At 34.3% G+C, this 17063-nt stretch overlaps 1 protein-coding gene and 1 long non-coding RNA gene across 2 annotated transcripts in view; both read right to left on the reverse strand.

Annotated features, from left to right (window-relative positions):
- Positions 1-17063, reverse strand: part of LOC138707751 (uncharacterized) — a 93597-nt gene that overhangs the window by 73896 nt on the left and 2638 nt on the right. The gene's annotated exons all lie outside the window — the stretch shown is intronic.
- On the reverse strand, positions 4744-10695 carry LOC138707750 (uncharacterized). The gene is made up of 7 exons (XR_011334350.1): positions 10513-10695; positions 10226-10377; positions 9106-9262; positions 8749-8999; positions 8361-8486; positions 7932-8139; positions 4744-7700 (listed from the first exon to the last, which is right to left on the reverse strand). It is a non-coding gene; the product is annotated as an uncharacterized lncRNA (long non-coding RNA).

A 17063-nucleotide genomic window follows, 5' to 3' on the forward strand; every position in this document is an offset into this window, starting at 1 on the left:
CAGAACACTTTTAGGAAATTTGGCATTTGTAACTCGTTTTTCTCGAAATCCTCAAGGTGTTATTGGCGTGAGGTATGTTTTTTTTTTTCTTAAAGATGGGACATAACAGTTAAGCGGCCGAGCTTGGAACTACAGCACTGCCATCGTGATCTAATACAGGCCGTAAGGCAGACCACGTGACTCGCTTAACAGCTGATCGCGAAAGGCGGTCTTTCAACCATATGAATTAGTTGCAGTGCATGAAGAATAACATATATTTCTCTGAAATGCAGTGTAATTGCGTCAGTAAAATTTTAAACAGTGATTGTGAGACACTTGAGACACAATTTACTTGCAATTTAAGGTATAATATTATTTTTGGTGTGAAAATTACGTTGTTGCAGGCAAAGTTCGTATGTGTAATACCTGCCTTTATTTCGATTAAATATCGCGCCCTTATGTGGTTAAGTGAAATTTTGGTCTTATAAACTGTAGGCTAAATATGTGTAATAATATACACGTGAAAGTGAAACATTGACTGGCATGTAAAGTAAGTTGTGATTAGGTCTAAGTGCAGCGTTACCGATGTTACTCTTGTCTAATCCATTATTGTTAGTTTACCGTATTTGTCTTATTAAATTTAAATTATTGCGCCCTTTTTATTTGTGAATAACCTACATTATACGAGTAAATAATACGACGTTTGATAATATACACAATTTGAACTAAAAACGAGATACATATAGTATATTACGAAAAATTATACCCTTTAGTTTTCATTACTGTTACAGTATCTAGAATTGTAATTAGTTGAAATAAAGCACTCATGCTTCATTACGAAACTCTTGCACATTCATTTATGCACGTTTCAACAATTTTCAGTTGCATCGCACGCATATTTTAATGTGTTGAAGTTATAGGTTATGTTTATTCTATCAGTACTTGCCTTATTTCCATATTCGCAATTATGCATTATAATTAAGCATAACGCTACGTATAACTCATAAATGCAATTTGTCTACACTTCAATTGTATTTATTCGTTTCAGACGGTACTCCAGTCTGAAGTCTGATTAGTTTAATATGTTACTAGGGCTAAACTAGCGCTGAGGTAGTTCCCTTCGTATTCATACATCTTGCATATACAAATTAGTTCGGTTAGTTCAGGCTTTTATTATGCCTTAGAGGATGAAATGCATCTCCACAAAAAATAAATTCAACTGTTTTCAGTTCAGAAATTACCGGAACTATACCTCAGCGCTACTAAGTAATATAACGTATGTACATTTCATAGGAGGGACTGTGGTGAATTTTCTACCTATAAGTAAGGACGGTAATCGTGTTCTGAAGTTTATCCTAAAAATATATTCTTCTTTATTAAATCTCAAAACCGTTTTCGTTCTCAACTTAAGCCTAAAATGTTGACGCAGATAGGTTATGTTAACATGGTAAATTCTCTTCACATAAAAATAACACAGTTTTATTTATTATTCCTGCCACATTATGCAACACATAAATGGAACTTATGCACATATTACATTGAATAAAAATTTAATTGTATTATTTATTTGTTCCCTACTATACTGGGTTGTAATGAACTGTATTTATCTAACATACCAGATTAACACACAACTGTACATACACTAATTTCATAGGAGGGACTGTGGTAAATTTTGTACCTACAAGTAAGGAAGGTAGATGTGCTAAATTAAAATCACAATATAAACAATTCTTCTTTATTAAATCTCAAAATAGCTTCCATTCCAAACTTAAAATGTTGATGCAACCAGGTTATGTTACCATATAAAACTCCGTTCACATTAAAATAACACAGTTTTGTAATTATTTCTGCAACATATTATGCAATAAGAAGTGTGAAGGGGTCTTATACACACATTACACTAAATAAAATTGAGCGCCGACACGCATTAAAGTAATATATTTCACTCAGCTCCGTATACTCAAATAGAAAAGCCCGACTCATCGAGTGACGTCACACAACCTGCATTACGGTTTGGTCTAGATCACGATGGCAGTGAACTACAGTGTCATGTTGCCAATATGGACTACCATGCTGCTAGCTGATGGAAGCTAGCAATTGACGTTAAAACATTCATTGACAATTGACGCAAAGGTAAGAAAACAATACAAAAGTCGACACAGAATCAAACATGAAACGTACCAATGCTAACATTGTGTGCACAATAAATGTCGCCAAGACAGCTATCAAGCATTCGCCACGTGAGAACGATAAGTTTGGCAACTTAACCCTTGTTATCATAGCAACAGGCCTATACTAAAAGCCAGGTTATGAACCGACGAAACAGGAAGTAGTTGGATGGGCGAGAGGAAAGTGCGGGTTAGAGGGGTAGCATGTGCAGTGATGACACGTTGAGTGTGGGGGATGGAGGGGAGAACGAGAACGGAGATTTTCATTGGACCTCGAGTGAAAATGTCGTCTGCTAACGAAAATCTGGCAACGGAATCACAGAGACAGTGTAGCCAGTTCATTTGCAGTACCACGTGTATTACGAGTCGCATTTCGTACCAGCGTCATTAGCTCGTGCTTTCTTAAAAACAGTAATTTTAATTACCAGTATTGTGGATAGTGTTATCGAGAACTATATACAGTAGTTATTTTAAACATATCGGTGACAAACGCTGAACACGTGGCAACAGAGCTCAGAAAGAGACCACCAGAACGTTGCTTCCGGTTTAGTCGGTTCATAACCTGGCTTTTAGTATACCACGCTATGTGACATTCAGTTGTTTTTCCGATCGTAACGCTCCTGTCATGTCCCATCTTAAAAAAAAAAAAAAAAAAAAAACAAGTATAGCTGTTTTGATATGAATTCTGTTGCGTAGTTTTGGTTTCACTAAGGGCCGGTTTCACCAACGCTTTACTCTCGATTAAGGTTCGACTTAATCTCGGGTAATAACTCGTAGCGTTTCACCATAACTACAACGTCTTTGGTTTCACCCTAGATCAGGCTTGGAGAACTGGACGACAATTGTGGCGTTGCGTCACTAATCGAATACGTCACTCACCCCTTCCTTCCAACCCCGCGTCATTGACATTGTAGGGGAGGGAATGTGTATTCAGTGTCTGTCTTATGTGATTGCGTACGAGTCACAGATACGTCATTCAACGCCGGTGGACTGTGGACGGGGAACCAACGCTTTCCTCATGCTTTCCATCCCTCTCGCCATTTCTGCATCCTTGCCCTAGATAATATATACTATGATCTAGGGTTTCACCAAGCACTTACACCCGTATAATTTCCTTAATCGAGCGTAAAAGTTAAACCTCCAATATTCGCGGTTAGACTCCTGATCACGGGTTATAGACTGACTGAACAGGCGTTCTACCTCAGCTATCGAATAGAAAAGAGTAAAGTGCGAACATAGAAAATTATTAGAGTTACCCCGGCACAATATTTGTACTTGTACACCTCAAACCAAAAATAATATATACTGCATCATTTAACAGCGCCAAGAATTCGCCAAAGGAAAGCTAATACAGGGGATTACCCAAGATGTCATGATACCTTGCGCAGAGTTGTTCTTATAAAGTTTTGAAATTGTACAAAGGAAAATATTTCTCTATTATAATATAGGCTAATACAAAAAATGTCAAAATATTGTCGAATTAAAAATGTTTACAAATACGTCTTATTAAATACAGTTAAAATAAGAAAACGTAACAATTGCTAAATTTGTCGCCAAATGATTAATAAAATTCCAGAAAAGTTATTGGTTGCTATTTCGTAATTTTTGTCGTTAGACATCCACTCAAAACCGATCAATCTAGCGACTTGTCGCTAAAGTTGGCAACCTGTATTTATGGAGGCTTCACCCGGAAATTATCGTCAAACCAGTGTATCTTGACTCACGTTGTTAAACATCACAATCTCTTTGCATGTGCTACTCTATAACTTCATTTTGCATCTAAATGAAAAGACGAGTGATAATCGCGTAACGCCAATTCCGCCCCTCGGAGCGCTGTTCGGTTCTACGTATAGTGAGGATCACGTAAGTTCAGTTCCCAAACAGCAAATATTTCCGCCTTGTCAGTGTTGCCAACTGTTACCAGATATCACCACATGTAGTAAAATCACGATCCTATGTACTGAATGACTTCTTTACTCACCGTACTTTACCTTAATGTTGGAAGGTTATTCTAAATAGTTTCAATAATAATGAGAAATGTATTGCTATGTTCTATTCTTTTATTCCTTTACATTATTATTAGTATTAGCATTAATAGGTTACTAGACGTAAATATACAACAAAGTATAGTATATAATATTCAAGAATCAAATCTGTTCCAAGACCAATTAAATTATTGTCACTTCACTTCAAAGATTCCAGCGTACATATACTGTACTTCCTAAAGGTAGATAAATTAATAACCAATTGACTTTTGGTTGGAATTCGAATGAACTTCTGATTATCTTTTGAAATTAGTAAGGAAATGGATAATACAACTAGGCTAAAACTGAAATAATAATAAATCAACTTACAAAAATAATTTTGGTCCTTAAAAACCATAAGTAATTTCACTTCTAGATACCTTTTTAAAGATTTCATTTGTTTGTAAATTGCTTAATAATGCTACACTTACACTTATTATTTCTGCAACTCCACGTCTGTCATTGAAAAAATGTATGATACATAATTGTGAAGTCTCTTTTTGGCTCTTGTGTCCTAAATTTAAATAAGAAAAAGCAAATGATTCAAGAAATGTGAGCTGGTGAAAATTAAATACTCAATTAATAAAATAATTACTACCAAAAGAATATTTTATTAATTCTATACAAAAGATGGATTACACAGAACAGATGGCCAGAAATCATAGATTTATACACAACATACAGCATGAAACGATCATCAAAAAATGCTTTTTGTACACAATAACATCTTTCAAACGAAGTGAAATAGCCAATAAGTTCAATAAATATTATGCTAATAAGTAATAACTATAATTAATAATTATCTACAAGCTGTAAAAGGGAATAAAATAGTATATTGTTGAAATTAGGGGGTTATGGTTTATTACGTGTATTTATAATTTTAATTACTTTTACTACATTTAATTATATTTTAATTTCTATTAGATTAGTTGGTGGTGTGGTTGTTAGTTTTATCTGTGTACGTCAGACTATTAAGGAAAAACTGAAAGAAATATTAAATCTACTATCTACTTTATATAACAATATTTAATCAAGAACTGAATATTACTATTAATTTAATAACATAAGACCCAAAACATCTCCAAGTCCAGACAATACACATGCTGATTTTCTTAAACATGTTGGCAAACAAGCAAACTCACTACTTTTATCTTGTAATCTCATCTAAAATACAATATCTGTCTGGAGAAAATCTATCATAACATCAATTTTGAAAAGCAATTATTCAACTAATATCTTTTCGAGTTATCGACAGATACCACTTACTAGTATGATAGCCAAAATTATGGAAGAGATGATTTCATAGATTGAATTGGTTCCTGGAATCTAGTAACTAACTTTCATTTTATTGGGTTGACTTTAGAGAATTGCATTCAACAAATGGACAGATTTTAAATTTTAGTCAAGATATTAAAGATATTTTAAACAGAAAACAAAACAACTTAACAATTTTAATTTATTTTCAAGGATCATATGGCTCTGTAGATATAAATCACTTAAGAAATTGCAAACTTAGGGTGTCCATGATAAAGTGTTACACTGGGTCAGTGACTTGATTATTTGATTCATTGTCACAAATATGTAAATAGAGACAGATTCATCTGGGCTTCCCACATTGTTGTTTTCAGGAATACATTTTTCAATATTAATGTCGATGGTCTAACTAAAGAAATAGATCTTATGATAATCTCATCATTTGCAGATAATATGGTTGTCTAGAACAAAAAATCACAGTCCACAAATATTAATAAACTGAGCCAAAATCCCAACAGACTTTTTGACTCTACTTGGAGAACTCAAACTTGCTCAATTAAGGAAAACTTTACTAATAAAACACAATCCCAAGTTATTTCAAAATGAATAGTATATAAGTTAACTTTAACAGATGATGTTAAGAAATGTGATACTTCTCCAGACATTTTAAAAATCATTAGAAACGATAAATGATCTGGTCAGTGAGTGACTACATACAGTATTTTTTATAGATGGATCCTGTTTACCAAGCCATAGATGTAGTGGTGTTGTAGTACAATACCAGTATATTCCCTTTTACAGGGAATTATATTCAAACACTTGTTTGCCCCATTTTAACCGTGACAACGCTTTTTAGCTTTTTAAACATTCTGGTTATTGTATTGTGTTTGTGTTTAGTGAAAGATTTTAGATAAGGGCGCAAATAGCCATAGTAGCTGACGCGCCCTTTTTAAACGCCACTAACTAACTAACTAACTAACTTCAAACACTGACTAATTTTGATAGTGAAAATTTAGATACACTTTTAAGCTTACAAAATCTCCAGTATCGACTTCATAAATCTGAGAAGGTTGTCATACTATCAGATTCAAAATCAGATGTTCTTGCTGCAGTAATGGACGTAACAGCATGAAATCTCAATATTTTACAGTGTTTTAATATTTTAAGCAAAATGGTCGAATTACATCGACGACTGGTACTTCCGTGGATCCATGAACTTTATGGAGTGGGAGGTAATGAGGTAGCTGAAAGGTAGCAAAATTACTGTAAGGTTATCTATACCTGCATCTTACCACACTGTTAAAAGAATAACAAGATCAGAACATGACAATGTGGTAACAAAAATCGGAATGATTCTAAAGCAAATGAAAAAATTGCAATAGGCCATCCGGCGTCTGCTCCACGATGGAGGAAAATCCTCAGAAGAAACCAACTAATCAGACCAAATGGGGGATCCAAACTACCCTCAAGTGCAGCTCTGAATTTGCAGGCCAACGAGTCTACCAACTAAGCTACATTGGTGGCTCCACTAAAAATATGAAGTACATGGCACTCAGATTATTAAATTGACAAACCTAAACAATTATTCATCAGTTAAGCTATAAAATATAATACATAGCAAGCAAGTTAATTCAATTTAAAAGTATAAACAATTCAATCAGTTGAAATATACAGAAACTGATAATAAATATCATGCAAATTACTTCACATTACAAGCATAAACAATTCATCACTTGTGGTATACAGCCTACTATTTAATTTACAGCACATACAATTCATCAGTTAAGCTATAGACCTACAGTCTACTATTCAATTTACAGCATATATAATTCATCAATTAAGCGAAACAAAAATATAGTACAATACATAGTAAAAATAATACACCTAATTTAATAACTGAACTTCTATGAAAATCTACAGTGGCAGTACTCATATTATCACAGGCCATGATTGTCTCAAATATTTACAAAGAACTGATATTTCAGAATCTCCCCATGCCATTTCTGAAATCTCAATGAAGATATGGATCATTGTCTTGACTGTTTAACTTTACACAGCTTTCAATCATCTGGTTAAATATTGGAGTGCAAGATAAGAAATGACATCAACTGCTGAACACTTGGTATCAATCAACCAACAACTTCATTACATTAAAGGGGAAAAAAAACTGAAAGAATTAATTGTATATAGACACAACACATAAGACAAGGCCGCTTCAGAACAGTAATTGGCAAGGCTCTGTTGTTTTAGGATTCTTATGTAGATTCAATTTCACCTGAAAGAAAAAAGTAGCATCTATAAGTAGTAGTAGTAGTAGTAGTAGTAAAGATAATAATAATAATAATAATAATAATAATAATAATAATAATAATAATAATGACTGTAAAGTATGGAAATTAATATTGCAATGTAATATCAAAAGGTGATTTCACACCATCAACTCTTATCATTTAGTACAACTCTTATCATTTAGTACAACAAATCTATTATATTCAGTTGCAATCACCAGTAGCTGTTCTTTCCTCCATTTTGTTGTTGGCTGATTTTTCACAAGTCTGCTATGATATGCAGCACTATCCATGACAATAACGCATTGCCCTAATGTTCTCAGGTCAACAACTGTGTTTGCACCCACTTCTCAACTACAGGGCTATTCATAGCACTATGGTAGTCCTGACTTTTCTTTCAATTGCATGAAAAAATTAAATCAGCACCTGCAATAAAAATTATACCTGGGCATATAATTACGTCACATGAATTCACAGCATTTAAATAAAGAAAATAAAACATAACATAACATGACATGACATGAGATCCTCTTTGGTGAAAGGCTTTCCCACGTTTTTATTTAGTCACCAATTTTTATATTTTTGTACCCTGATTTAAAAAATTACTCTTGCCAAATTTATGTAAAATATAAATCAATATAACTTACCGAGTATAAATCCACCTTTCGTTCCGGCATCTAATCTTCCACCCTCATTTGTTGGTCTATGAATAACACCATTCATGTCACCGGAAACTTCACCTGGTTTATTTCATGAATAAGTGGGTGATCATACTTAAAAAAACAGAGAGAGAAAAGCAATTCACATTGACACTCTAAGAGACACAAAAATTTTAAAGACAGGAAAACCGTTCAAGAATTTTATAACTAACCTCTAGTTATAATATGAAACTATTAATTGCAAAACATGTTGTTCCCACCTGAATTCATTACTAGTAGCCTATATTAATTGCAATTTCATATTCCACATAAGTGTTAATCTATTTGTTAGTAAAAAATTCAATCACTCAATGTCTCACAATACATTGAAATTTACCATTCATAAAAATCCAAGTCTCATCCAAGAATACTACGGGTTTAGGGTTCTCACGCTCCACATTTCTTATATATTCTCTTAAAAACGAATAACATCACTTTCTCATACATGTGTATAAGGATCCCCTTTGCTCCATAGAAATTTCATCTCTTTCAAAATTTTTTTCACCGATGATAAGGATACTCTAAATAAATATGTTTCATAATCATCATTCATATGTTCCAGAACTTTTGCTGCTGTTAGTACTTCCCCTGTAACAGTAAATGAAAATTATGCCATATTTTTATACATAGGCCTATGACTAATATCAGAATTACATTGCATAAATCAACACAATAATTCCTGTAACTTCCCTACCTTTATGTAACTTGTCATAAATAAATCTCGCAATTGCATCTTTCGTAAAATCATCAGCATCAGTCACTGGATGTTTACGTATTCTATGTTTTCCTGGTGTCACGAGTGGGGTCCCCTTGTGTGAATTTATCACTTTCGTGGCTGTAGTTAAGCCAAGCTGTAATAACAAATAATAACATAATAATTCTAAAAATTGTTATATCATAAAATGCAGGCATAATACCAACATTTACAGCTATATGAATAGAAAATGATCAACATGTTAGGTTGGGTCTACGATAGGTTTAAGTAGGCTAATATTTAGGTAATTCTCCAGAAAAGCTACACCAAAGAAGGCATAATTTTATTTTGTTTAATTGATTTCTGTGATATTTACATAGTGATGAACACGTGGTTTTAGTGCACAGCCACAAATACTTTCAGCACAAAAATCCTTTGACACTTACCTGTATATTCTAATGCATTGTTGTAGTCCCTCCCTCAAACTTGTTACTAATTACCAATATAACATGCGAGAGGTCCAGGACGAAGAGAAATGGTTAGTTTCCCAGTAGTGCGTCCTCGTCCTCTCGAGTGTTATATCTTAACAAGTACTTTGGGTGGGGTAGCTTTTCTGAAGAAACACCATATTTAATATTACTTAGACCAGTCATGAATAAATTATTCAGCCAGAGTCAACGTTCCTATGCTTTATAGAGTATGTTATATAGTTATTATATAAAACTGAATTATTTTTAAGCACCATAACAGGCCAACATTCATGTAATATTTGCTGCAATATCAAGTTAATAATTACAATATGACTTGTATTTTCTTCGGCCGATGTGGCATGTAAATTGTGATCTGAACGGTTAATTTAATACCAAAAGAGAAAACTGGAAATTTACTTTCGTGCTGTTTGATTACTTGTTCGTCTAATTTGTAAATGTATTTAAGCTATCACCTATTGCAGTATTACAGTATCTTAAATGTATTTAGTTTGGCAATATGAAAATCACTGACTTGATTAAACATTAGGCCTAACCTAAAAATTTGTTTTGTTTGACCACAATCATGAAATTATTAGTGCAAACTCCTAAAACTGAATACCACTTTGAAATGTATGCTTAAGAATACTTACTCCTAATAATTGTCCTATTCTGGTTGTAATTGCTGTCTCCGTTAGCATAATTCCTTCTTCATTATCTTCTTTCTTCAACTCATTATACACGTGAACTACAGATTTCTGAAGCGTACTCTGAATGCCACACATTTTCTTCCTTGGAGGAGTCACTGCAACACTATTTCATTTTTTTGACATAGTAATAAAAATCTAAACACGAAAGAAATTCATTAAAATTTGAAATAATATTTCTATCCATTACCCACGTGCATTATCACGCCCAAGTATATTATATTCATTCGTACTTATCTGACTATTCTTGAATTATAACCACAACGCAACACATAACATAACTATTATGTATTAATATTAATACTAATATTAATTAATTATTAATAAGTTCGAATTTCACTATCTTCCAGTAACCGGCTGAGAAATCTAGTACAATTTTAATTTCATGGAACTCCAGTACCGGCAAATATTGTCGATATTTGCCTCAGCTGCCAACATACCGGTTACAAAATCACTACCATTTATAGTATTTGTCAGTATCGAAATTCGAAACGAAGTTGGCAATAGAAAATTCAACCTTCAAACTAGAAAATCACCATAATCCACTAGCATTTGTAGTAATGGGGGAAAAATGGTTAGGTTTCACCCTTAGGGTATCAAGTTACCTGGTCTTCCCTATAGATATTCCTAGAAGGCCAGAGCCACTGCCATCGTGATCTAGACCAGGCCGTTATGCAGGATGTGTGACGCCACTCGATGGGGCGGGCTTTTCTGAGTATACGGAGCTGAGTGAAATATATTACTTTAATGCGTATCGGTGCTCAATTTTATTTAGTGTAATGAGTGTATAAAATACGTTCACTTCTTACTGCATAATATGTTGCAGAAATAATTACAAAACTGTCTTATTTTAATGTGAACGGAGTTTTACATGTTAACATAACCTGTTTGCATCAACATTTTAAGTTTGGAATGGAAGCTATTTTGAGATTTAATAAAGAAGAATTATTTATATTGTGATTTTAATTTAGCACATCTATCTTCCTTACTTGTAGGTAGAAAATTTACCACAGTCCCTCCTATGAAATAAGTGTATGTACGTACGGTTGTGTTACTTCATCTGGTAGGTTAGATAAATAGAATTCAATACGACCCGGTATAGTAGGGAACAAATAAATAATACAATTAAATTGTTATTCAATGCAATGTGTGCATAAGTTCCGGCTAGTTCCATTTATTTGTTGCTTAATGTGGCAGGAATAATTATAAAACTGTGTTATTTTTATGTGAAGAGAATTCACCATGTTAACATAACCTATTTGCGCCAACATTTTAAGTTGAGAACGAAAGCTATTTTGAGATTTAATAAAGAAGAATATATTTAGGACAAACTTCAGAACACGGTTATCTTCCTTACTTATAGGTAGAAAATTCACCACAGTCCCTCCTATGAAATGTACATACGGTTATATTATTTAACTAGGGTTAAACGAGCGCTGAGGTATAATTCCGGTAACTTCTGAACTGAAAACAGTTGAATTTATTTTTTTGTGGAGATGCATTTCATCCTCTAAGGCATAATAAAAGCCTGAACTAACCGAACTAATTAGTATATGCAAGGTGTATGAATACGAAGGGAACTACCTCAGCGCTAGTTTAGCCCTGGTAACATATTAAACTAATCAGACTGGAGTAGCCCTACCGTATGAAACGAATAAATACAATTGAAGTGTAGACAAATTGCATTTACAAGTTATACGTAGCGTTATGCTTAATTATGATGCATAATTGCGAATATAGAAATAAGGCAAGTACTGATAGAGTAAACATAACCTATAATGTCAACACATCAAAATATGCGTGCGATGCAACTGAAAATTGTTGAAACATGCTTAAATGAATGTGCAAGAATTTCGTAATGAAGCGAGCGTGCTTTATTTCAATTAATTACAATACTAGATACTGTAACAGTAATGAAAACTATAAGGTATCCTAATTTTTCATAATATACTATATGGATCTCGCTTTTAGTTCAAATTGTGTATATTATCAAACGTCGTATTATTTATAATGTAGATTATTCACACATAAGAAGGGCGCAATAATTTAAATTTAATAAAACGAATACGGTAAACTAACATAATGGATTAGACAAGAGTAACATCAGTAACGCTGCACTTAGGTCTAATCATAATTTACTTTACATCCCAGTCAATGTTTCACTTTCACGTGTATATTATTACACCAAAAATTCACTTAACCACATAAGGGCGCAATATTTAATCGAAATAAAGGCAGGTATTACACATACGAACTTTGCCTGCAACAACGTAATTTTCACACCAAAAATAATATTATATCTTGCGTTGCAAGTGAATTGTGTCTCAAGTGTCTCACAATCACTATTTAAAATTTTACTGACGCGATTACACTGCATTTCAGAGAAATATATGTTATTTTTCATGCACTGCAACTAGGGGAGAGTCAGATAGTATCGGACAGTGAGTTTCTTTCATCTACCACACGATGATAGTACCTGATTGACATGGTTACGTTTCTGTGATGTCGCATAGAGAAACGTAACCATGTCATTCAGGTACTACCATGTGGTGGTAGATGAAAGAAATGCACTGTCCGATACTACCCGATGTCCGATACTACCCGACTCTCCCCTAATTGATATGGTTGAAAGACCGCCCTTCGCGATCAGCTGTTAAGCGAGTCACGTGGTCTGCCTTACGGCCTGTATTAGATCACGATGGCAGTGCCAGAGCTATACCAACTGCGCCAACCAGACTGACAAAAATTTAATGAAAAATCTTTGATACATCATACGGTGATAGTTGTACCTTATCACAACGAATAATAAAACTGTAGTGATTATTATTTATTTATATATTTATTACTCGTAATGTCGTAACAATATTTGATTTGGCTTGGAGGATGAGGGGAGCACGTTACACTAAACTCGGCACGAGCAACATTAAAATCGCTTTGCTGTGTATGTTGTATCCTAAGTAATGTAATTCGTATTTGTGTGTCAGTATTCAGCAGTAATAATTAACCACTGTCGTAGAATATTTCGTCATTACAAATGGTTTCTAATCATACTCTTTTCCTCGAAAGTATTGAAGAACGCTACTGATTGTCTTAAGTCAAGACAAACTAAGAATTGTAAGCTTACTAGTTTGATGATGATGATGATGATGATACTGTCTGAAAGTGGAAGACACCAATAGTTCACTTTCAGCAATTAAAACGAATTAGAGGGAACGAAATCTGAAGGAAAAACACGGAAATGAAAACTTATCAACATTCCAAAGTAAATGGACCAGATGAAGAATGTAGTTTGAAAGAAAACGTTTTAATTGAACAAATTCAGACTTTCGGGAAACAAAATTATAAATTCCATTAAATCACACTGAAAATCTGCATACTGTTTTTTTAACATGTCATCAATAAATCTCAAATAAGAATGTAATAGGCCTGGCATTTTTATAATCTTCGTACTCGATCAGTAAAGACTAGTTCACAATAAACTTGGAACGGAAATGACAACAAGAACGAGAATGGAAATATTGTTAAAATAAATGTATTTAAATGCAAGCATTCACAACAGTTAATTGTGAATGCTTATTTTAACAATATTTCCGTTCTCGTTGTCATTTCCATTCCCGGTTTGTTGTGAACCAGCCTTAATACCCGGTACAAAATTACAATCATTGTAATCAAGGAATTTTCAAGATACACAATGCTTAGTAATGGCGCTCTTCATCATTTAATAGAACTGCGAGGCAAACCTAGCGGCAGAAATTGTAATGACACTCCGAGTCCCACTCTTGATCCTCCTATGCGCCAGCTTGTAAAATCACGTAAGCAACGGATTAAACAAAAACAAGTCCATAACCATGAGAAAGAGCATCCATTCAATTCCATTTTTTTATTATATAAGTAACCTTGCTATTTTTTCTCCCCACTGATACACCATTTTCTCAGGTTATATATATATATATATATATATATATATATATATATATATATATAAAATTGTTTTTTCTTCCCTACTGCCCCCCTCCCTCGTTTCACACTACTAACTCAATTAACACACTCTATCTACTCCCTCTTCTCCCTGCACTTCTTCTTTCGTTGATTTAACATTCTTCTATCTTTCAACGCCAAGGTATTCACAGCTGTTTTCATTTGATACACTCCTTATTCCTCCACATTTCTACGTCCTCACACTTCTGCTTTGGCGTTTGGGTGACGTCATTATTGAACTATGCAGGTGTCTATTCCCCTATCTTCTGCTTTGTTCATTCCACCTCCCTCCCACTTTCTTCCTGATGACATGAACACCTGAGAATCACTTTACAATGTTTTATACCTTTCTCTTTATAAGCTAACAACCTTCTGTCAGTGACATGCATCTGACCGCAATTTCCCTCCTCCTTCACAAAAGAGAGCCCAAAGGCTTACAGCTTAGCCAAAGGGTTATTGTGTTTACCCCCCCCCCCCCCCCATTGTAGGAATGATTGTTGAAGTTTTTAAGACCGCATTCCTGTGAGTACCGGTAGCGTAATTTATTATTTGGTGCCACCTAACAAATTATGCTTATAGAACATTCACGTCAGTTTCTACGAAATGTGTGTTTAATGCCCCTCCGTCCCACTGAGAGTTCTGTAACCTTATCAGAACAATGTCATCTATATGCAAATCAACAGTACTACATCCTGTTACATTACAGGATTGTCAGATGTCCTGGATTTCCCAGGAACTTCGTCAATAACTCGAAGGAAATTTCATGATCTAGCGAAAGTGTAACAAAATTAAAAGTTTAGGACTGTGTAATCAGTTGAAATACATAACATGAATAAAATCAGTTATATTGCAAATTAAATTAATTCAACTGTGTAACCACGTTATGGTAGGAATGCAGTATCATGATCTGTCCTGGATTCCTGATGAGAGAATCTGGCAACCCTGTGTTACAGACTTTGCTGACCTGAAACCATTGAATGATTATAAAATAAAGAAGCTGAAATTAATGATGACGACACGAAACCAAGCGACAAACTCCGAAAATTGCCTAGCATTCGCTTCGAATTGTTTGAGGAAAAACTGCAGAAAACCTCAAACCAGGCAATTGGTCACAACTTAAGGCTGCTAGCTTCGTAGTCAGACAGGACCACCATTAAGCCTACTACACAATGATGGATCTGACTACACTTTGTGTAAGAAAATCTCGACGCAGTAAGCTGTGTCAGTATAATTAAATGTATAAATTGAACATGGTCAACCAGTGCAAAATTAATATTTGTTATTGTTTGTTTCTTGTTATAATATATCCCATAAATATTTTCATCTTTATGTTTTTGTGAACTTTATGATGCATTCTTAAGTTATTGAGCAGTAGTAACGATTTAGCATTCATAATAGAAGTGAATACTATTATTCGTAGAACAGTTTCACGATGGCTGAAGCATGGATGCACTGTGGACAATAATGCGTCTACTCCATAAGATTTCCACATGCTGCCGCCCATGTAACTTGCGCGAGATGACTAGGCCATAGCACAGTCTAATATATACAGTCGCGAAGCTCAATACATAGTAAATATGCAAACATTAGGTAGTTGCTCACCACTGGGATCGCTAATATCGCCTCATTACAGGCAATGCAAAATAGTACCGTCACAGTCTATTGTTTCTAGCACCCTCAAAACTCAAGCTTCGTGACTGTATATAGTAGACTGTGGCCATAGTTCAACTTTGGTGGAACGGCTTCTAATTTACAACGGCAGCAAATTATTGAACAGTAAAACCTCCCTAAAACGAAACATGATCGTTCCAGATTTTTTTTCCTTTTTCACAGGTTTTTGTTTTACAAAGGGTTGATTTTTGGCAAACTAAGAACAGACTACTGGAATATGCTCACCGTAGGAAGAACACAATGAAGAAATAATTTGAAATAAAAGTTACTACAGTACATGCAAAGTGAATTTATTTTCATAATTGTTAACTTACGTAATTACAACGTCTCTCTCTCCTTCTCTCTGCGGCCTACTTTCTTGGCCCCCACATTTCTTTTAAAGTCCATTGCCGCGACTTTTTTGAAGGGAACGTTGTAGGATTTCCTTCATGTCCTGCATCAATTCAGAGTTTAAATTGCGCCCTGAGCCATCGGTTTTGTAACTGAAGTTGTGTTTGATGGAAAATAAATTATAGCTCAACCAACTACAAAAAGACCTTCAACGCTGCATCCCTGTGTCCACACGTAGCGTCATAATGACGCATTATTCTACGTCGATTTCGCTGTCCATATGGCCCGATGCAGACTAGCGTCATAAAGACGCGCATCCAGTGTGTACTGAACAACAGTCAACAATGAAGTGCCAGAACGCAGCAGCCAGCGGTGATGCCGCACTCGTGAACAGCGAATATTTTCAAAGTCCACTTCGGGTCGCGGCGATGTTACACGATGCATGTGCTTGTACAAGCAGTTCCGGAACTATGAAAATATTCCATATCTGCTCCTTGCAGACCAGCGGTAGAGTGCTTGCTTAATGATTCAAAGGTTCTGGGTTCGGGCCTTCAAGTTTTCATTTTATTTTTTAATCGTTCTTTAGCGATGTAAATGATATTCAAATTATCATTTATATCCAGTTATCGTTCTTGATGGATATCACGTTATTTATATTTTGTTATCGTTCTTTAGAGATATGAATAAAATTCAAGTCATCATTTGTATTCTGTTATCGTTTTATAACGATATGAATAATAATTATTACTATTGTAGCTACAGTATCTCCAATGGGGGTTAGCCCTATTTTACATATGTATGTTAG

This window comes from Periplaneta americana, chromosome 10 (genome assembly GCF_040183065.1).
Source record: "Periplaneta americana isolate PAMFEO1 chromosome 10, P.americana_PAMFEO1_priV1, whole genome shotgun sequence".
Classification (NCBI taxonomy): domain Eukaryota; kingdom Metazoa; phylum Arthropoda; class Insecta; order Blattodea; family Blattidae; genus Periplaneta; species Periplaneta americana.